The sequence below is a fragment of the Equus caballus genome, chromosome 21 (assembly GCF_041296265.1).
Source record: "Equus caballus isolate H_3958 breed thoroughbred chromosome 21, TB-T2T, whole genome shotgun sequence".
Taxonomy (NCBI): domain Eukaryota; kingdom Metazoa; phylum Chordata; class Mammalia; order Perissodactyla; family Equidae; genus Equus; species Equus caballus.
This window is the reverse complement of record NC_091704.1, coordinates 24,545,270-24,568,117: the sequence shown is the minus strand read 5'-3', so window position 1 is coordinate 24,568,117 and position 22,848 is coordinate 24,545,270. Positions and strand designations below refer to the sequence as shown.

The 22,848-nt window shown below is 40.5% G+C and overlaps 1 pseudogene; it reads right to left on the bottom strand.

The window, feature by feature from the left end:
* Positions 1 to 4,783: 4,783 nt before the first annotated feature.
* LOC100146653 (transmembrane and coiled-coil domain protein 3 pseudogene) lies at positions 4,784 to 6,754 on the bottom strand (annotated as a pseudogene).
* Positions 6,755 to 22,848: the final 16,094 nt, after the last annotated feature.

Genomic DNA, 22,848 nt, shown 5'->3' with positions numbered 1-22,848 from the left:
TTTCACTTCAGGAAAGAAAATATGGGTTATTCCTGTTATGACTGATCCAACAAAAATAGATTTTGTTTGAACGTTAAAGTATGTGGGAGGGATGCTTAGAATCGTTAAATAAATACTGATTCCAAATGCAAATTTAAAGATAGAGTGATTAAATATTAAAGCTAGGATGGATCCTGGAGACCATCCAAGTCAGCTGAGTGATTTTTCTAAGTGGAAAACTTAATATCCAGAAAAGTTTAGAGATTTCTCTGAAAATAGAAGCAACACTCAATCTACAAAGAACTGACATAAGTCCATCTGGGAAGTTTTGAAAGTTAAAGGGACTTTCCCAGAAATGATGAGCAACTTTATCAGTTTTACCAAGACAAAAATCATATTACAAAAACTTCAAAATCATTTATGTATTCAGGTGCAAACACTCAGGAGATCAAGGAAAAATAAGTCTTATTTTGAAAACATTGCTGCCGTCTGAAAATGAGATAGAAGCTTTTCCCTAGGTAAAGGGAAGAATTATAAGTCCTAGAGAGCTAAAAAGAACTTCAGAGAGCAATGATAATATACATTCCGATTCCCATGGTACCTGAAGGCTCCTCTAGGGTTTGTGGACAGGTTAAAATATGTAACTCAGGGTTTCCTGAACTTTCCTCTTTCCCTGCTTTTTTTTCCTCTGTGTCTTTTACCATGCAATAGCTATAAACATATGCTAAAGCATGTATTTCCAATCTCTACTACTAGGTAAATAAGGGTTTTCATTCCACATTCTTAATTTAAAACATGGAAAAAACAACCAGCTGACTTTTTCTTCCAAAAATCCTTAAATTGGGGCCGGCCCCATGGCCGACTGGTTGTTTGTGTGCTCCACTTCTCCAGGCCAGGGTTTCACCGGTTTGGATCCTGGGCGTGGACCTGGCGCTGCTTGGCAAGCCATGCTGAGGTGACATCCCACATAGCAGAGCCAGAAGGACCTACAACTAGAATATACAACTGTGTACTGGGGGCCTTTGGGGAGAAGATGAGGAAGAAAAAAAAAGAAGATTGGCAACAGATGTTAGCTCAGGTGCCAATCTTTTTTTTTTTTTAAATTTAAGAAACCTAGCTCTTTATTTAACATCAAAGCTAACATCAAGTGTTTGTTTAAAAAAATAAAGGCTCCTGCTTTGAATGGGGTGAAGATCTCCAGAGAATTCACAATTTTAGGCTGACACAAAACTACATAGGATCCCACAAAATGGAAATTCTCCACAGACCTCACAATAAACACTTCCAGTTTCTACTTTCACAGCTGCTAACTACTGCCTAAACAGATCTTTGACGGAGAGCACGTTTTGTTGAAACACTTCTCTTTGGACAAACACAGCTTTAAATAAATTAAAATTGTAACACATAAATCGTTCCCAAAACAATCGAGCTACATTACTTTCCAGCTTCTTATAAACAGAGAATTGTACTGACTTTAGAAAATCGCAGGTTAGTTCTGCTTTACAGCTTAGGGGTTACCAAACTCTTATTAACTGTACTATTTTTCTTCTAGCTTCTTGAATACTTCTGATGTAAACAGGCCAATCTCATTCTTCCCAGGGATTGGTCTTTTTAGATCAATTCCTTCCTCAGCACACGTGCTACACTTCTTGCAATCTCTCTCTCCAGATAAAGCCCTGAATTTTAAATAATGCCATTTTGTCTTACCCCCATCCTCGTTCCTCAAAATTATAGAAATACGCAAAATAGGTTGTTTAATCACACATTCATATTAACAAGTATATTTAAATGTTTTCCCCAACCAACATAATTAGATTTGATTCAATACAAAAGCGTTCCCATTGGATGCAAAATAATTCGGTATTTCAAATCCAAACAAAAAGGACAAAAGTAATTAGTTGCCTGAGGGAAGCTGGTTCCCCTCGCTATTATTGAACATAGTTAAACCTGATGTGCCAGAGAAATAGCAGGGCAATAAACATACATAGTGGGGCAATATTCAAACGAAAACAAGAGTGACAAAGTAGGAGAAGGGCTAGAATCGCATGGATGCTAATTGACAGACAGGGATAACAGCATTACGGGCTGAAATGCAAAGGGGAGCAGCGTCAGAAGACTTCAGTTTATCAATAGATTACAGCAACTATGTAAGCAAAACCACTAATGGGACAAGCTAGAAACCTGGGACTGATCCTACTTTCACTGTCCAAAACCAGCAGTGGAGTCCTTTTGTTTTCTGCTTCATTACAAGTTTGACTTTTTTGGGGGGGTTTGGGGGAGGATGTTTTGTTCTGGCTTAATCATACTCAAGATATAAGCTGGACTAACTGATTCAAAACCCCCAAGAGAGTATTTTTAGGTTTTTGTTTTGTCCTCAGCAAACTACCATTATCTTGGTGATCATGAAAATAATATGTCACCAAAAAGCCCAGTGCTAGAATCCAAGGGCCAGCGTCCTAAATTCCTCATGAATGTTCACTGAGTGAGCAGGTGCTCACCCGTCCAACAGCTTGTTGTCATCTTTAGGCATGCACGAGACGTTTACCACGTGTGAAAGGTGGGGGAAAAGGGTGTTGGCTTAAATGCAAATTAAATATCCAATTCCAGGATATGTCATAGCTAGATCACTATTTTTAATTGTATATTTATAAAACTTTATTTAATCTCCTTACACAGTGAAGAAAACAAGCAGTAGGGGGGTTCATTCCCAAAGACGAGAATAAAAAACTGCAGAGAGAGAGTGCAAGTCTCCTTGGAGTATACCATCTTATTAAAAAGCTTCAGGAACTTTCAGCAAGACTCCAAAATAAATATGCTGTGCAGGCTGAGCACATCCAGGTGAAAACAACATTATTTGATATTTAATGAGAATCATTGGAAATAAGAATTCTTTAAAAAGAATTCATGACCAGGTGGGCTGATTTAGACGCCATGATACTTCTGAAGAGAGCCAGTTTCTAGCATCTTCTGTTAACTGCTCTAGACTGGAGGGAGCGGACTGTGCTCCTTTCCGTCTTCTTCTCCACTTCTCCCCCTGGGGAGGAGACTCACTGTTCACAGGTCTGGAAAGCGCCAAAGCAAACTTGCTAGGCTGAGCGACGAGCAGAATGTGGAGAGCTGAGAAGGAACCCCAAGTTTTCTGGAATCCTTCCAGAGCCCTTAACCTCCAGGACTAGAAATCTCACTCTCCCTAAACTAACAGCAGCATCTACACCCACCCCAACCCCTGGCATGTCCAAAGTGCCTGAGAAAGATCCATAGAGATCAAAAGGAGCCCACCCAGGAGGCCGCTTATTTTAGGGGTGTAAGTTGCACCCAGCCCTCAGCCCACATGGAGACTGATGCCCACAGATAAAGGGGGATGCCAGCCATTGAAATATAAAAGCAAAAGGAAGCATACCATTCTTCCTCCCTTCCTGCCCTGGGCCTGGAACCCTTTTCTGTCCCCTGGATTTGATGGATCACAGTGTATTGACAGCCAACTTGGGGGACCCAGGGAGAGTCTGACACAGCCACGAGATGGGGGTGGGACTAGTAACTCCCTCTTCCCTGAATCCAGAATACTATATAGCCAAAGGTTTCAAGAAATGATGTTTATTATTTTAAAAAGCTTGAGTTAGATATGGAATTAGATAGTTGCCTAAGTTTGTGAATTTACTAAAACCACTGAATTGTAAACTTAAAAAAAAAAAAGAGAAAGCTCTGAGTTGTATGAGTCTCACACACACTGGACTGGTACAAAATGCTCGACTGTTCCATTCTCTCAGACCATGGCACACTGTCACATTTTTTCAGGAGATTTCCCTAAGGGCAGCTGTTTGCAAAATATTGCACTTAATCTGGGCAATCTGATGTTTTCTAGAAGAAAATGTACACTAACATGTATCTTTCCGCCTTCACATGATGGCGGGGGCGGTGGGCTGAATAGCAGTTTCTGTTAAAATCTTCTCTGTTTTCCTTTTTGTTATGTACACAGGGAAAGAGATTTAAAGGAAAGTGTCATCTGGGCTAAAGGCAGTGAATGGCATCCCCAAAGAGGCCAAAGATGTCAACTTTGAATGCTCTCACCTCAGTGGAAGTGTGGCCACTCTATTACCTTAGAACTTACTTTCAGTAAGATCCTAAGAGACATGTGGCGACCTTGACTCAGACACTGGATCTAATTTATTTTATTCCCCCTGGTCTTTCAGGGTCCTAAGAGGACATTCTCCATCTTCATCCAAGTCATTTGTTCCCACTGATCTAACTGCCACCCACTTAGACCACATGCCATACCTTCTTCCTGCTTCCAGGGTTCCTATCTCAGTGCACGTTAGTTTAATAAACTATGAGCCTGTTGTCCTTCTCCGAGAAAAACACCCTGCAGGATGAGCATCATTTGTTTTCATTTACTGAGTAAGCTTTGCAATCCCTCGCAGCCCTGTGAATAAAGTGAATCACATCCTCGAAAGCGGTTTCTCACAATTAAGATTTGCCGAGAGACAAACTCCAGAGCAGTGCTCGCAGGACCCCGAATTAACGTTAAAACCACGATTTGAGGAGGGGTTTGGAAGCATTTCTGTATGCTTTGAAGGTGGGGCATTCGATAGCCTGTGAAGAGGAAATCAGGTGTGCGGCTCCCTGGGGGTGAGGAGGCAAAGCCCCATTCATAAACCCTCGTGTTTTACCACCTAAAGTGCAACAGAACACCTAAGTCAGACTTCTGACAGATAAATGGGTGTGTGATGAGATTTCCATGTTACGAAGAGTCACACGTAATTGACCACTGTGGACACTGGGTATATACGGGACTATGGGCATCTGTGGACAAGAAGGGCAGATTACTCGGGATTTCCTGTGCTTCCATGGGCCACAAGTGTTCAACACAGCCAGCGCCTGTGCTCCGTCCCGTCCCCAAGTCGTGGCACATCCTTGCTGCATACAGGACTCAGGGAAAACGCACCACTGGCAACAGTAAAGCTCAATTTTGAAAGACGCTACAGAGATTGAAAACCCTTTTTCTTCTGGATCACTAGTTATGCAGGTGGTCAATAATCAGAGGTTTACTACGCTGGGCTAGTCAGGTGGGCAGGAAATCTGGTCTGATTAAGGCAGAGAGCAAGGTGGGGAGAGCTCGGAAACAGAGTCACGTTAACTAAGCAGAGGGCTGAGTTGGTAACTGCTACCAAGTTCAGAGACTCGGAGTTATTTACAACGCACAGCCCAGTCCTCCTCGTAATCTTCCGTCGGCACCACCTCTTTTTAAAGTTTGGGAGAATGCACAGAGTTTTCTTTAAAATAACAACTTGAAAGAACTGGAGGACAGCAAGCAGCGAGCCTCATCTTGGTATTATTATCCTTTCTATGGCACACAGAATATGGTCCCAGTTTTTACAAAATATTGCAAGAAGAGTCACAGCAAAGAAGGTGCCGACAATGTGGAAGCGGCTCTTCATCATGGGCGAGACGAACTTGGTGATGGTAGACACACACACCAAGATCACAGTCATGAAGGCCAGGACCATGTTGATGCACTTGCCAGGAGAACTTTGGCATTCACGGTGTCCGTCTGCTGCTCCTGCTGGTGCAGCTCCAGCTTCGAGATGCGAGTCTGGCAGGACTCCAAGGCTCCCTGGATGTCCCGCGAGCGCTCCTAGGCCTGGTAGGCCACCTTGTCCTCGATGCTGGCCAGCTCCTGTTTCAGGTTGGCTGTCTCGTGCTGATGCAGGTCCGTCATGTCATGGAGCTGGTCTTCCAGTCACTTGTACCTGTATCTCTCTTCTTGCAGGGTCTGAGAAATAAAACCATATTCTCTCTTAAACTGCACCTTCAGCACCTCGATGTCCTCAGCCAGCTGTGCCTGGGTGTCCTTGATCTCCCACAGCTCCTCCAGGATCATGGTGAGCTTCCCCTGGCTGTCCAGCGTGCTGGCTCCACCAGCCCGGACGACTGGTTCCCATTACTGTCGGTGGAACCCGAGGTGCCACTTGAACACTCGTCGTCACTGCCATACTTGGGCTTGTTCACAATGGTCGCGCTGTCCCCGTAGACCCTGGCACTCGCCTTGGGCCTAAACTCCTCTAAGGAATTTTTTAAGTGAGCGATGTTGTCGGCGCTGCCAAACTTATTACGGATCAGGTTGGCAAACTCCCTGGACTTATTAAAGACGAACACGGGGGGAGTGAGGGACACCCCTGGCATGCCCGATTTACCGCTCTCCATGTTGCCGGGCGCCGTTCGAGACTTGGCGTGGGCATCTTTCAGAGAGTGCTGGATGTCCTCCAGGTGGTCTTTGGAAAAGTCCTTTGAGCTTTTGGAGGCTCCGTTCTGTTCGATCTCCTTGAGCTTTCTATGATACTTTTCTAACTTCTTCTGCAGCTGGGCGATCGAGTGAGCTGACTTCTGATTCTTCTTCTCAAAGACTTGCTTGATCCGGCCGGCCTGCTGCTTGTCCGCGCTGCTGACCAGCTTCAGATACTCCGCCACGTTCCCATCACGGGACGTCTGCTCTATTTTTATCTGCTCTGTTACCTTTAGGATTTTCTGCTTCAGGCTGTCCGCGCTGAGTTTGACCTTGTGGAAGTCCAGGATGCCATCTGGTACGTCGAAGTTGAGGTTGGTGTCTGAGCCCCCTCGGCGTATGTTGAGGGGCAGGCTTAGGGTATTCATGTCATGACGCTCTACCTGAAAGAGACATGGCAGGAGTGCTTTCAGATTTGAAGTCAGAAGGACAACGACCGTGACAGAATCTGTACACACACAGCAGCCATACTTCAAGTCCCAGATTTTCAAACTGCAAGTGTTCACAAGATAAAAACTCCCTACTTTCTTCGCAAGTTGAACACAGGATAGTCCCACTCTTTCCTGCATCCCTGTGTGCTAACCAACTGTGAGATCCAGATCTCCTAGGGTACCCAACTTTCTCTCTGACTAGATGGCAGCTTTCAGTTGCCAGGGTAGAAAACGCATAAGGGAACGAGGTGACCAGTCGGTTCTGGCTTCCCAAAGTGCCAGGTAATCGAGATGCCCGCCACGCCCCCTTCACTGGGAACTTCACCCCATCTCTTGCAGCGGTCCCGGCCCGGGTCGGAGTAGGTCGGGTCCACGGTGAGCGGGGTGTCGCTGCCCGGCATCTCTGCGCCCGCGCTGGCAACATTCCCGTCCCCCGGGGCCGCCGCGCCGCGAGCTGCCCGCCGTGCTCGGGCTTGCCCCGGGAGCCGCGGTCTAGGGGGCGGCGCGGGCTGCCGCAGCTGTCGCCGCCACCGCCGCGGGGTGGGCGGGCTCAGGTGCCAATCTTTAAGGGAAAAAAAAATCCTTAAATTAAGTTTCTTTTGGCTTGAATATAACATGACTAATATTGTCTCTTTCTGTGGGTCAGAACATTTGTAAAAAAAGAAGCTCTCCGCCCTGTGTTACAAAGCTTTTTAAAATAGGACAACTGTAAGCTTAATTTCAGGTTGGTTGCAATTTCTGTAATCTTGCACTTTCCATTTGTTTCATTTGTAAGGACTTGTGAAACTTTGCTGAAAGGTGCTAGGGGTCAGCACAAGACTTGGTAGAGACAAACCAGTGTTTAACTTAAGTGATATGGATGGATTTTTTTTTTCTTTTATAATAATTCTGCTCAGAAATCGCTTGATGTAGCGTGGACTTTAACACTTTGTATTCCATCTGAAGGACTCTGTTATTGGAGAAATCAGAATGGTCTCAAACAAGACTTCTTCCCTTAGGACGTGTTCCCTCAGTTAGATACCACTTTACTCCCAGAAAACTGTACAGTTTTCTATACTTTTTCAAGGGCTGAACATTCCAGCTTTGAGATGTTTGTTATCATTTGTACCCACTTTCTTTAATTCCAGTATATAGCATCAGGAGACCGCACCACAGTGGATCCGCTTTCTCACGATTTAGGTTGCAAGATAGCTCTGAGAATTTTCCTTAGTTGAATCTTAACTGTCAGCTAAATATTTTTCTAGCCTAAACTATGCAAAACTCAGATTATCTTCACACTAAATATGATTTATTACAGGTTTGTGTTCCCTATGGATGTTCACTGCTCACGCTGTAATTGTTTTCCCTGCTAGAGTTATGGGTTTGAATCACGGTCATAATACCTAGTTAATTACACAAATGAAGATAAAGTAGGAGAGTCTGATTATCTAAAAAGAAGAACCAATAATTAGGCTAGAGGAAAGCTGGAATTTTTTATAGAGGAACTTTTGCCCAAATAGGAACTCAAAAGTTATTTATCTTTAAGTTTTTATTTATTCTCCTTCTATTAAAAGCAGCAGGAACAGCATAGCTCAGCACGCTAACTCCCCCTAGCTATATGCTGTTCCAGTAATTTGCTGCATGCAGCCCTAATGTCTGCAGAGAACTCAGGACTGTGTGGTTATTATTGAGTTAGCTTGCGTAATTTCCCCTAAAACAAATACCTCAAACTGAAGTCTTCATCGTAAAAGGGATAGAAATTTTTCCTTCAAAGCTTATCCTGCTGAGAATTTTATTGATTCCTTCTTTTCCTCCTCTTACAGTTTCCTTCCTGGCCCACCTACTGTAATACAACCCACGATGTCACTGTATCAAAGTGCACGTTATTTTATTGTAGTTTGAATCAAATTCAGAGTAAAAGCTACATAGAGTTTTGATATTAAAAAATACGTAAATCAAATATTATCATTCTTATTATATAGATGAGGCATTTCAGGAACAAAGAGATCAAATAACTTGTCAAAAGCCCCAAAGGCAGTTATAGAATGTCACATTATTCAGTTAGCCTAGCCCCGTTGGAAAATGTAATTCCACTTTTCCACGTTCTCTGTTTGATGTTTGTTGTTGTTAATGTTGTTTCTCTGTTTGTCTCATGTTTGTCTGATGCATTTTCAGTTGGCCAGCACTTTCCATGGCCTATAACCTGGAGTGGCTCTCCTTTCCTACTAGTTCTCCAGCACTCACACTGGATTCAGATTTATGCATTCATTCCAGAAATAAATGTTGTTTATTCTATAAATAAATAATGTTGAATTCCTGCTATGTGCCAGGCACTCTGCCAGGTGCTGAGGATTCAAAGGTGAGCAAAACATATCTGAACCAACCAAGAGCTACAGTCTGGTGTGGAAAATCGAATAATCTCATAAATAAGAAATTATTAATTGTGATGAATATTTTGAAGGGAAAAAACGAGTGCTCTTTTGGCTAGGGAGTGAGGATGTGATGTGTGAGCTGATATCTGAAAGGTGAAAAAGGAATCAACAGAGGTTGGAGGAAGGAGAAAGGAAAATCAGGCAGATGGAACGTGTTTTTTTTACAGAGGTAGGAGAGAGTGAGGGTTATTCAAGGACTGGGAAGAAGGCAGAGTTGTTAGAAGTAGAAAGGAGATGAAGAAGCAGAATGCATTGAGGCTGGGGAGAGAGGCAGAGACCAGGACATTCAGGCCCCTGATGGTCATATCAGGAATTTTCATTTTTAGCTAAGAGTATTCTAAGAGTAGCAGGAAGCTTTTGAAGAGATACATGTGATACTGAACTTCTTAACTTAAAGTTTGTATGCCTGATGCACAGCAAGGCAAACACTAAGACATTGGTGCTTGGAGATGGAGAAAGGTTTATTCAAATTGGCCAAAACAAGTAGGTGAGAGCCTGGGTTCTCTCAAATCAGCCTCCCCAAAAACAGAAAGCGGGGAGGAGCTGATGGGAAACAGAGGGGTCACTCCCAATAAGCCCCAGGGCAATGGCAAAAGCCCCAGTGGGCTCAATGGCTGCAGAGGGCCAGCCATCCAGTGATCACAACCTCCCAGAAGACATTCTCTTTCTTCTGCAAAACTAGCTCACAAATCCTTTGGAAAACAAGCTCACAAATCCTGGAGACCCCTGAGTCACCCCTCAAGTTAAACAGGAAAACAGCAAATTAGTTTAATATCTACATAACCCTCAGGTACCTGGCGTCACAAGCAGAAAAATGACAAATCAGAATTTCATTTTTTGTAAAAAGACTATTCCAGACACAATAAGGAAAATGAATTGGAGAGAAGTGAAATGGAAGCAGAGAAACTAGTTACACATCTATTACAAAAGTCAAGAGAGATGATGGAAGCGTGGGCCAGGATGGGGGTGGCAGACAGGGTGAGACATTGACATAAGCCAATGGTATTTGGGTGTTAAAATTGAATAGATTTTAGTTGAACACTTCTCACGGTTTATTTGGTTTCTAGAGAAAGTCATTTTGTTGTTGTTGTTCCGGTGTGGAAAGTCTCTTTGTAGCCACTGAACCAAGATTCATAAATGTCTTCCCAGATTTCCTGAACCCTGCCTTTTCTACAAAGGTGCTCAGAGAATGTTTAGCTTCTTGAGCTACCTATTCACTCAGACTTTTATCTCTGTCTTTACTCTTAAATAATCGCATTATTTCTAAATTAAATGTTTATGATAAAATAGGCAGTATTAGACACTGATCTTAGAAGTATAACTAAATATAACCATTTGGGTTGGATTGGTACTATTTCTCATGAGTCTGAAACATGCTTATCCCTTTTGCCTCGTAACTTTCCATCTGAGAGACCATTCTAAAGAAAAACACTCGAAAGTACCCAAGGCTTCTACATACAAAGATGTCCACTAGTGCATTGTTCCTTAATAGTAGAAAAAGGCAACTACCTACATACTCAAATACTGGGGAAAGATGAAATAAATTATGCTTTATCATACTTGTTTATAATTTCTTTTCATTTTTTACAATGAACATGTCTTATTTAACAATCAGAAAAATAATTTTTAAGGACCTAGGATCTCAGCAACTCTATCCATATTCTTTTTTCCTATCTGAAACATCGCATTTCTGCTTTAATGTTTTTCGTTCAGTCTGTGGTTTCCCAAGGATTGGATGGAAGGTAAAGGAAGGTGAAGACTTAAGTATAAGATAAGCTTGATGAGAATATTTTATAAACCATAAAACAGCAAGCATTGATAAATGAGCATCTCAATTTGATGGCCCAAGCTGTGTAATTTACAAAGTCTGACACATGCAGCAGGCATATCTTAGGTATTCATATAGGTGTGTGAGTACCAAATAGATTTTATGGAAAGGCCAAAAGAGGACACTTTGGGCCTGATAACTGATCCCCAGTTCTGTAAGGATCCCTATCTTAACCCTCGCTCCAGCCAAAACAGGTACCTGATGCAAACTATTCGTTCAAGGAAAGATAAAGTTGAAGTACATGAACTGGTTGAGGGTCAGCAAGGGTAAGTGGGGCTATAGGAAGAGGGGCATGATATTTTGCATAAAGCATAATGCATCCCATCCATATGGTATTTTTCCCATTGGGATTTTTTTTGGTAGCGCTGTGTGGAGAAGATAAGCTATATAAAGAAAGTTAAATAGGGACCAGCCTGGTGACATAGTGGTTAAGTTCATGCACTCTGCTTTGGTGGCCTGGGATTTGCAGGTTTGGATCCCAGGTGCAGATCTACACACCACTCATCAAGCCATGCTATGGTAGCTTCCCACATATAAAATAGAAGAAGGTTGACACAGATATTAGCTCAGGGACAATCTTCCTCAAGCAAAAAGAGGAAGATTGGCAACAGATGTTAGCTCAGGGCCAATCTTCCTCACCAAAAAAAAAAAAAGGAAGAAAACAAAAAAATACATGGACCTCGTATTGTTTCTGTAAGATGAGACATGCACAGGAGTACTGCTTGGTATCCCGATCACTGACTGTTTGTTTTTCACTGATTGGACCATGGAATGGAGAGATGACCAAGCTAATAAAGTCTGTAGTAAGCGACATAATCAGAGAAATCTGGTAGCTATAAGATGAAGTCAGTATAAATAAAAAGATGGTCATAAAGTGAAAGAAGTTGACAATCAGATGTTCTAGGAGTATGTGATACACAGCTTTATCCCTCAGTACCCAGAGGAGAGGGACTTTTCTCCTCTTATTCTAGCCTTATGGCATCCTTGGTAGGAGGAACCTGGGGAATTGAGTTACACAAAGTCATTTCATCACCCTAACTCCTTCTTGATTTTACCCTGACTAGCTGTTACAGACCCTTAGGCCAATAACCAAGGAGTTCAAAAGAAAAAAGTTCCATTATATTTGTTTGTTTTTCCTTTGTAACACTTGCCTCAATTTGCAGTTAAATAATCATTTGTCTATTTAATGTCTGAATCCTCCATTGGACTGTAAGCTCCATGGGTCAGAGTTCTTACCACTGTGTGCCCTCTGGCCAGCAGAGTGATGCTATAATATTAATCAAATGAATAGAGTAGTAGCATATGGTGAGATGAGAGAACATTGGCTGTGGGGAGGGGGAAGGAGGAGGGAGAGTCTAACCCTCAGGGCCAGGGTACCAGGTCCTGGCCATGCTCTGCTGCCAAAGGGACCAGACTAGAGCCCCTGGCCACATGGAGACCTGAGAGAACTGTCTCAGGAACAACATCCGTTAGCAAATTGGTAAGCAGCAGTTACAGGAAGCTGGCCTGTTTAGAGAGAAAGAATATTTGGAAACAGCTAAGAGGAGAGAAAAGCAGCCAGGGACCTATTCTTGATGGGGTCAATAAATGAAAAGCTCTGCTGAGCACATGAATTCCCCATCCCAAACAATTTAGTAAAGGAGACTTTTATCCCCTACCAGAAGAGGAAGTGCGTCCAAGTTAAAATGACCAAATTAAAAAATTCTAGAACTGAAATTGTATGACTTTTTCCAAGGTTATACCCTAATGATTTAACAATCTATGAAACAATGGACGTAAAGCAGATTTGTGTGTGTATATGTATAGCTAGTGTGGGCTATAAATGACATTAAAAATGATTCTTAGTTTAAGTGTGTTTTTCCTTTTCCCTCATCCCCAAATCTGTATTAGTTAAAGTTCTACAGAGAAACAGAATCAAATAGGATGGATGGATGGAGTTATCTATCTATTTATTTATTTTAAGGAGTTGGCTCTTGTGGTTAAGAATGAGTCACAAGATCTGCAGGTGGCAAACTGGAGACCCACGAGAGCTGATGGGGTAAGTTTCAGTCCAAAAGCAAGGGAAGACCAATGTTCCAGCTGGAAGCCAGGCAGAGAGAGCTAATTCTTCCTTACTCTGATGAAGGCCTGAACAGAACAATAACACAGATTGAAGGACACCCACCTACACTGGGGAGAGCCATCTTCTTTACACAGTCTCCTGATTCGAATGCTAATCTCATCCAGAAACACCCTCACAGACACACTCAGAACAATGTTTAACTAGGTATCTGGGCACCCTGTGACCCAGTAAAGTTGACGCATAAAATCGACCATCACAACACCTTTATCTATGGGCACAAAAAGGAAATGACTAAGACCTACTCTCATCCGATCATTTTTTACAATATAATTTTGCAGTTTTAGAATGAATAGTTGTACCCTTTATTATTGGTACACCAAGATGCACTAAAATGTCTGTATGCTGTCACCACCAGCTAAGTAAAATGCAATGATCCATCCAAGTAACATTTTATAGTTGTGACAACCATAAGAGGTGGTATTTCATGATTCAGCCAGTCTGCCAGGAAATGAGAGATTTTTAATTTTATAAAGGGTTGCAATAGATTGAATTTAATGCTTGTCAAACTATTTAGCAAGATAGACCACTGATTTATAATATTCAAATTGGGGATATTTGTATATTAATGATTAACATGCCAAAAAATAGCAATTTCCTTTACTGTAAAGAATCAAGGCATTTTTTAAATTAAGATTTTATAATTTAGTTTCATTCAGATATATACATTCCCATTCAAAGCATCACCTTTGGAGGAAATGTACCCAAGGGATCAATGCTGCTATTGTTTAGAGGAGGTTCATAAACCACACAGGAAAATATTTCTAGCTATTTAATAATTTTCTCTCACTTCTGCAACCAGTAGAATTTTTCAGTGCAATTTCTTTTTTCACTTGTCTTGGTTTAAGTAACTTTTGGCCATTACGTGATGTGAAATTCACCCACAAAAGATGATTTACCATTACTTAAGATATTAAAATAATGAATCACCACTTTGAAGGTAAACCCAGAGCAGTTCTGAGACAGTATTGGGCAATATCGGCACCACTGAAATAAATGTGTAGCCCCTTAACACCAACTTGAGGGCAGATGGGGTAAAGAAAGGAGCCCTGGGATGAGTATCTGAGAAGGTTCTCTCCAACTCTGCTACTGATTTCCTGGCAGCATGTGCCCCTCTCTTCCGTCCTCTCTTCCTACCTGTGTGGTTTGAACTGAATTGACTACCCTCTACCTCCAAGAGTGTGTGCGTTCTGAAAGACTCAGGACCAGGTAATTCCCATTTCCCCTGTCAGAGTTGTTATTTAAGAGATTGACAGTTATAAACCAATGTGACCTTAATTAAATAAATAAAAAAAGAGATTGATAGTTACCCAGTTCACTACTCCTAAGCCAACAAGTGCAGTCTTTTTTATTTTGTCAGACTTTCTCCACCAGACTGAAGAGACTGAAGAGAAGTTACTCTCCACTTGGAGAAGAGAGAGCCTGTCTTTATACTTTCTCCCCTCTCCCCATCTGGCTGATGAAGCACATTGCCCAGCCCGGGGCTGGCAGTGTTGTGTAAGGACGAGCCTTTTATTTTTAATTTTTATTTAATTCTTCCTGTTGAAAATAAGAGAAGTGATTTTCCTCCTTCCTTTTCCTAGAGTATTTACTTTAGGAAACTTTTAAGTTCTTTCTATGTCTCTTTGAAAGTTATGTAAATCCTTTTAAAAGCTAGATCAGACTTAGGCCAACCTTCTGACCCCAGAATGTCTTTTTCAAGGACTTGAGAGCCGTCACTTTGAAATGTAATCATGAAGAAACACAGCATACCTTCTCTCAGTTTCTGTGAGAGGGTAGGAACCTAATTTGGGCAGTATGTCTCATTCCAAGTTGCAAAACTACCTCTTGTCATAAAGATATGAGAAGTTTACTATTCCTTTAAATAAGGTCAATTAGCTGAAACAGATGGTCGCCCAATTATCAAGTGAATTTAAGATAAACTATTTGTGACACATTGTGCTGTCACGTCCTCTTAGTTGAGGATTAGTTATTGTTTACATTGAGAAATATATGTAATGCATTGTATTTGCTTGGCTGTATAAAACAGTGAGATTTCTCTCTGTCATTGCAATCTCTTAGTGATTGCCTGTGATGCACATTACATTCTGGTATAACACATTATATATCGTCAACGGCTGTGACCACAAGGAAAGCCAGTTTGAAGATGAAGCCAACATGTGGAGGAAGACAGAGCTAAGAGAATCAAAGTATATAGGAGCTAGAGCCTTGGCTGAAATATTGCTGAATACATAGACTTACTTTAGACTTTTAACTATATGAGTCAAGACATTAAGGGTTTAAACCAGATCAAATTTAGATGCATTGTTATTCACAATTGAAGGCATTCTGAGCATTTCCCTCACATATTTAAAAACTGGGATAAGGATCTGAAATACTTATGAACATCTTACAGGGCTAGTGTTTTAGAGAACACTTTTTAGGAAACACCTTTTTAAAGTCAACTATCTAACAATTTTAATGATCATAAAATCTTTCATTTGTAGATATATTGTTGCTTATTTAACCAGTTTACTCTTTAGATATATTTTTCCATTATTATAATAAATGTACACTTAACAGTCTTGTTTTGTGTATTTGCATTTCCATATGCAGATCAGTGGCTGTGTCCTCCAGATAAATTTCTAGAAATCATTCTATTAGGTTGAAGGGTATACAGACTTCCGTAGCTTGTTGAATATAAGTTTTTGAAACATCAGGGAAAAATTTGGACTCTGGCACTAATTCTCATAACTGGAATAATAATTCTTAAGCAATAACTCAATGGCCTCATAACACTATTAGGAACAAATGTTGACTATAGTAACATGATCATATACATTTTTCTAAAAGAAAACATAAAAGAATGAACAATGGAAAAATAAAGTATTAAGTGATCTCCTTCTGCATTTAGGATGCTTGGGTCTACACTTTTACTGATGATCCTTTCTGTGGGTAACACATTCTAGCTGGCTAATAACATAATCTAGTTCACCCACACCTGAGAAATTATAGTCTTACATAATCCTCTCAGAAGGAGCTAAAATGAACTGGATGAGTATAATGACCAGAAAAAGAAAAGAAAAAAGTAGAGTTCTGATTCGAGATTAAAAATAAAAATCAATACTTCTATCTTCTCAAAATGGTGCTTTAGTAATTTTAAAGTTTGCTTTAAGTTAAAAACAATTTTTTTGAAAGTATGTTCATAGTGAGACAAAGAAATATAAGTCACTCCAGTGTAAATAGGATTCTGCTCTTTACTTGTGGTTTGGGGAATGGATTTTGAAGTTTGAGCACAGCTGTAAGTTAATTATAATCTTTGTTGCGCTTAACCCATCACGATGTATACCTAAAGTCTGCAGAAAATAGAATGAAATATTTCCTCCTGCCAGAATGGGGAATTTTTACCCAGCGACAGTTCAACAAGTGAACTGAGCAGATGTAGATGGTTGCTGGCCAAGAGTTTGGTGGCAGTCTACAGAAACAAAGATATCTTTGTCCTGAGAATGTTAGTTTTCGGTTCTTTTGGTTAACCTCTTTGCATTTGATCTTCATAATTGTATATAGTGAGGATGCTAAACCACAGTATCTGAGGTCTTTTGTTTGTCTTTACATTTCTAGTTGTTTCAGGGATCCAGAGGAGGGAAATATAAATACTATCAATGACATACTAGGAAATATTCATAGAGAAGATATCTTGCTTGGTATTGAAGAATGTGTAAGATTTTACTGGGCAGAGATACAGAGGGAATTAATGGATGGAACTAACACAAACAAGTTGAAATGCTGGTTAAGCTTGGAAGAGCCCAAATTATCTTTATTAAAGGCTCATGATAGGATTATGGATTATTTTAATTTTTAATATTCTCTCAACATTCTGTTTTCTAATTAGTCCATGTAAATTAAACAATTTAGATCGAGTGATTCTAATTTATTTTGGTGCTATATAGTATTCCATTGTATATATGTGCTATGCTTCATTTCTCCATCCCTTTATAGATAGGTATTTGCATTATTTCCATTTTCCCCGAATACAAACAATGCTAATGGATGTTCCTGTCCATATAGCTTATATGCATGCATAAGAGTATCCTGAGAAATGGAACCATTGGCTTGTAGGATATGCTTATTTTCAATTTTAAGAGATACTGCCAAATTGCACTCCAAAGCCACTTTACACTTCCATTGGCTGTGTGTATTTCCGTTCTCACATCCTCTTACCATTTGGAATTGTTTAACTTTTGCCAGTGTAATGGGTTTGAAATGATAGCTCCTTTTGTTTTACATTTTTTCCCAACACCTAATGATACTGTCTGTTTTCATCCTTATTTGCCTAATTGTGTTTCCTCTTTTTTGAGTTATCTATATATATCCTTTGCCCATTTTCTATGGGATTATCATTTTCTTATTGACTGACACGAATTATTTGAATTTTTTTCTATTGCCTGTTTTGGTTATATTTTCAATTTTATTTGTCTTCTTTTCATTTCATGGTCCCTTTTTACTAAAGAAGTTTTAAATGTTATTATAATCAGAATTACTAATCTCTTTATGATTTATGTGTTTTTCAAGGAAAGACTTCCCTGCTCGAGAGTTATAATAATATTAGTCTTAAATTTAAAGTTTTTATTTGTTCATGTTTAGGTCTATATCATATATATAGTGATTTTGTGCATGGTTTGACTCAGGCATTTAATTTTATAGTAGAAATTGATTGCTCTGACATTATTTATTAACTAAATTTTCTCCTCTGATTTTTAATGCCTTCTCTAGTATATGTAAAAATCCCACAAAGACTTTAGTCTCTTCTTGAGTGCTCTACTTTTTCCTATTAATCTACCTTTCCCTGAGTCAAATCACACATTTAATTACTATAATTTTATGGCTTGATATCTGTTTAAAGCAAGTCACCCCAACCTTTGCTCCTTCAAAATATCATGCTTAATCTAGTCCTTTAGCTCCTCCATGTAAATGTTAGAAATCTCTTGAGAAATTACAAGGGATTTTGATTATACTTGCATTGAAGTTTGTGATTAATTTGAAAAGAATTTACATCTTTAATCATACTTCTCATACATCAAGTTTGAATATATACACATCTTATGTATATATAATGTATATATATTATATATATATATTTATATCTTACTATATATACAGGCATTTTATAGGTTCCATATATCTTCTATTTTATAGCTCAGTTTTATTGAGGTATAATTTATACAGAGTCAAATATATTCTTTTTAGCTGTACAGTTCAGTGAATTTTTGACAAATATATAAAGTTGTGTAGCCAGAATATAGACCATTTCCATCACCTCTGAAAGTTTCCTTACATGCATTTGTGGTTAACCTGCTCCCCTGCTACTAGCCCTTGGCAATCACTGATCTGATGTCTGTCTCTATAGTTTTGCCTTTCCCAGAATATCATATAATTGGAATCATACTGTGTCTGACTTCCTTTACTTAGCATAATGCTTTTAAGATAAATCTGTGTTGTTCGATGTAAGAGTAATTCACTGCTTTTTTAGTGCTGAGCAATATTCCATTGGATGGACATACAAGATTTATTTATCCATTCACCTGCATATGAACAATTGGATTGTTTTCAGTTTTGGTGATTATGAATAAAGCAGCCATAAATAACTCATTCACAGGCTTTGTGTGGACATATCTTTTCATTTTTCCTGGGTAAATACCTAAGTATTAGATTGCTGGATCATATGATAAAATTATTTAAACTTTATAAAAAACATGCATATTCATGATATGTACTTTCTGGATTTTTCTTTTATTTTTTAATATCTGTAGTAAAATAACTTTTTCATTCAGAATATGCCTCCTCAACGTATTAGGTATCTGGCACAATGTCAGCAAAATGTGTTGGCTTTTACTCCAGTATAGCATCTGTCACCTCATTTTAGGTTAGTTAGGATAATAATGCCATGAGGTTTGAGTCAAATGAAAGAAAAGTCCTTAGATCATTTTTAGTACTTCTAGATTTAAATCTTAGCCTTATACTTCTCATCTATGTGCTTTTTTAGTGATTCAACTTTTCAAGTTTTAGTTTCCTCATCTTTTAAATAAAAACAGTAATATCTGATTTTTATAAATTGTTTAATAAAGATCAAAGGAGATAATGCAATGCCAGCGCTGTACAAGTGGGGGTTGGTGATGGTGAATTTCTTTCCCTTCTCATTTTAAAAGTCTATAGGGAAAATGAGACCCTGATGAGATTACATGTGGAAGAGAATTTTCAGGCTAGAACTACTTCCTCTAATAGTTAAATTAGACCTTTGCTTTAATTATGGTATAAAAATTAAATATTAAAAAACTTAATTATAGTAAAAGTAATTATTATACTACATGTATTCAGAAAAACATAGATAACACTAAAGCCTTCACATTTATACCATCTCTAGATCATATCTTACTCTGCCTAACATATTATTTTGTTAATTGGTTTGCTCATTTATGGGCAAAAAGTGTATTGAGAATTTTCCAAGTCCCAGACTATGAGCAAGCCACTCTAGAAGATAAGACTTTTTCTTCTATTCCAATAAGGAAGTTAAGCATATGAACTAACAATTATGATGCAGTGTAATACATGCTATTGCAGAGGCCTCTGTATATACAACTAATTTGCTGCTGAGGCCTGGGAAGGAAGTAGGTAAAGTGTCAGAACTGGTAAATTAATTTTTGTATTTCCCTCAGTCAGACTGATGGAGAAGCAAAAATTAGCGTGTAAAAGGTATAGTGATGTGGGTAACATAGCACCTTTATTAGACTTGTATGTTGTTTGCTATGGCTGGGACACAATGTACACTGAAGAGTTATGAGTGATTAAAGGGTATCCATGGGACCAAATTATTACGTGACACTTATGCCATATTAACATTTAGTGGAATGTTCGTGATAAAAGTTGATCATCTTAAAAACTGATGTCATCATTTTAAGAGATGATATCTTGCCTTTTGTTGTCCTAAAATAGAAACTGAGACAAAAGCTTTAGTGTAGATAGTTTATTTGGAAGTTATCCTAGGAAGCAGGAGTAAAGGATGGAGGAGAGTGAGACAAGGAAGGAGAAAACCCAAAATGGGTGTGTTGACGATTTTGCTGTTCCTGGCACTGGGGGGGTGGGGGTTGTGGTCAATTTTGTAGGAACCTCTGAGAAGCACACAGAATGACTTCTTGTTTGTTTGTTTTTTTTTTTTTGAGGAAGATTAGCCCTGAGTTAACATCCACTGCCAATCCTCCTCTTTTTGCTGAGGAAGACTGGCCCTGAGCTAACATCCGTGCCCATCTTCCTCTATTTTATATGTGGGATGCCTACCACAGTATGGCTTGCCAAGCGGTACCATATCCGCACCCAGGATCTGAACTGGTGAACCCCGGGCCACCGAAGTGGAACATGCACACTTAACTGCTGCGCCACCGGGCCAGCTCCCAGAATGACTTCTCAAACTGTCTAAAGAGTGAAGGCTGGGACATTTATCCATTGACACATTATTCTATTGGTTGAGGGTTTCCTCAGGATGTTAACTCCCCAGAATACCCAGCCTGTACCTACTATCAGCCTGAGGTAGTTTCCACACTTCAAGAAATCCCCAAAGCAAAAAAATAGAATTGGGCGTGTTTAGCATGGAACTGTACACCACAGCTATGACTGAAATCTGAGGAGAGTACAAATTTATTTGCTACAAAAAAAAAAACAGAGGTAGTACAGGAGCCTAGGTTTCAGTTATACTGCACACCACCATATGTCTGACTCCAGGATCTGTTTTGCTTATCAATTCTCTACTTGCTTTGCAGTTATTATACAAAGGCAATTATTGAAAATATTTTCACTTTATTCATTGTATTAGTTTGGGTTTACTGAGCAGCAAACACCAAGATGGGGTTAAATATTCAAGAGTGTTATTAAGGAAATGCCTGTGAGATAGAAAAGGGGAGGAAGGCAGGGGTTGGAAAGCCATGAGGAGTGATGCCACCAATATGGTAACATAGGTTGTTCCTGACTGCTCCCTATCACAAGGACAACTAAAAACTATTTATGGACAAGACAGCACTAAGAGGATCCTAGAACATGGGAGTGAGGCTGAAGCACTCCCTCTATCACAGAGACCAAGACAAATTGCGTTAGAAGGATAAGAGAAATGACTATGCACTGACTACAGTGCCCCTCCTCCAGGCTGGTGCAGCACCATGCTAAGAGATCTCCCTTGAGTCCTTGATTTATCCGGTGGGAAAAGAGAGCCTAAGGCTGACATCCAGTACCTCTAGAATTGTGGGTTGCTTCATGGGAACTCCATGGTTTTCATTCCATGAGGATCCCAGGGGAATCTTCAGGGCTCAACCACTGGGAATATCATTGAGATTGAGAAGGGGCAGGGCTTCCAACAAGCAGCACTTGGATCTTGGCAGACTGAGTTGCTACCTGTAGAGCCAACGCAGTAGTCCCAACCAATGACTTTGCTCATCTACAGAACCAAATCAGTGGTGCAGTCTGATCATAGAATTTGACAGGGTGTAAGTCTGCCTGATTTGGGTCCCCCAAAATTGAGTTCTTGTGGTCCTGGAGCTTGGTCTGCCCATGCCCAGGTAGGACCCCCTGAATCATAGCTCCATCTGCTGTGGAGCATGGCACCCAGCCCCATCTGACAGGAAGTTGCTGGCTAGAACACTTGGAAGCAGCATAACCCAGCAACTCTTGAGCTGAGAGGTGGATGGGCAGAGCTGATTGCCCTCAGAGCAATGCCAGTACTGGCATGGAGGGTTCCCCTGCTATGCCCAGGCAGGCGAGTTAATTCATAGCCCCATCTGCTGAGGATTGTGGATCCCAGACAGTCTGAACAAGAAAGCCTGTTTGGGAAATTTTGGAGTTGCCTAAAGTGGGCTCTCCTAGTCCCACCCAGGTAGGAGTCTGAGGGATAGCCCAACCTGCTGTGGAGCATGGCCTCCAGCCCCATCTGACAGGAAGGGTTGTTGAGAATACCTGCAAGCTGCATGAGCCAGCAACTCTCAAGATGAGAGGCAGGCAGGCAGGCAGAGCTGATCATCCCCAGAAAAAAAAAAAAAACTAGTGGCCCTGTTTGGCCAGGGAACTTGGGGCACAGGTCAGCTTGACTCAAGTCCACAAAAAAAAAAAGAGCATTAGTGACCTTGGAGCTGCTTCTCCCACTGTACCCAGGAAGGAAAACTAATTTATAACCCTACTTATTGCTGAATAGAGCTATCAGCCTACCTGACCGGTGTCCCTTATCAGAGCACGTGGGAGGCTGCATAACCCATCCAACAGCCCTGCTTACAGTGGCACTTGAACAGAGAGCACAGCTTGTGGCTGTCCTTGTCTGCAGGGCAAAACTCATGGCCTCACCTGGATATTCAGTGCACATCTTTGCCTGATTTGGGTTCTCAAACAATGAGCCATGCAGGCCGTGGTTTCCATCCTGCTGCCCCACCAAGGCAGGGAAGCTAATTCATAGCCCCACCTACTGCTGAGTTTAGTATCCAGTATTGACCATCTACTAAGTCTGACCAGAGAATCTAGGCAAATGTGAAGCCCATCCTACGGCTTCACTTGGGCAGGGAACCAAGCCAGCAGTTCCATCCAGCTGTTCTCAGCAAGTTGTACAACCCCTGACCACTGACCTCAGAATTCAAACAGTTGCCTCACTCAAAAATAGACTTTAATAGGAGGTCCCACCTGCCAAAGGACATTACCAGCAAACACATCCAGAAACCCAAACTGAACTGACTGGTGAAGAACTGTCTCTGACAAAGCAAACCTGCAAAGTCTGGAGGAGAAGATCACTTACTCAA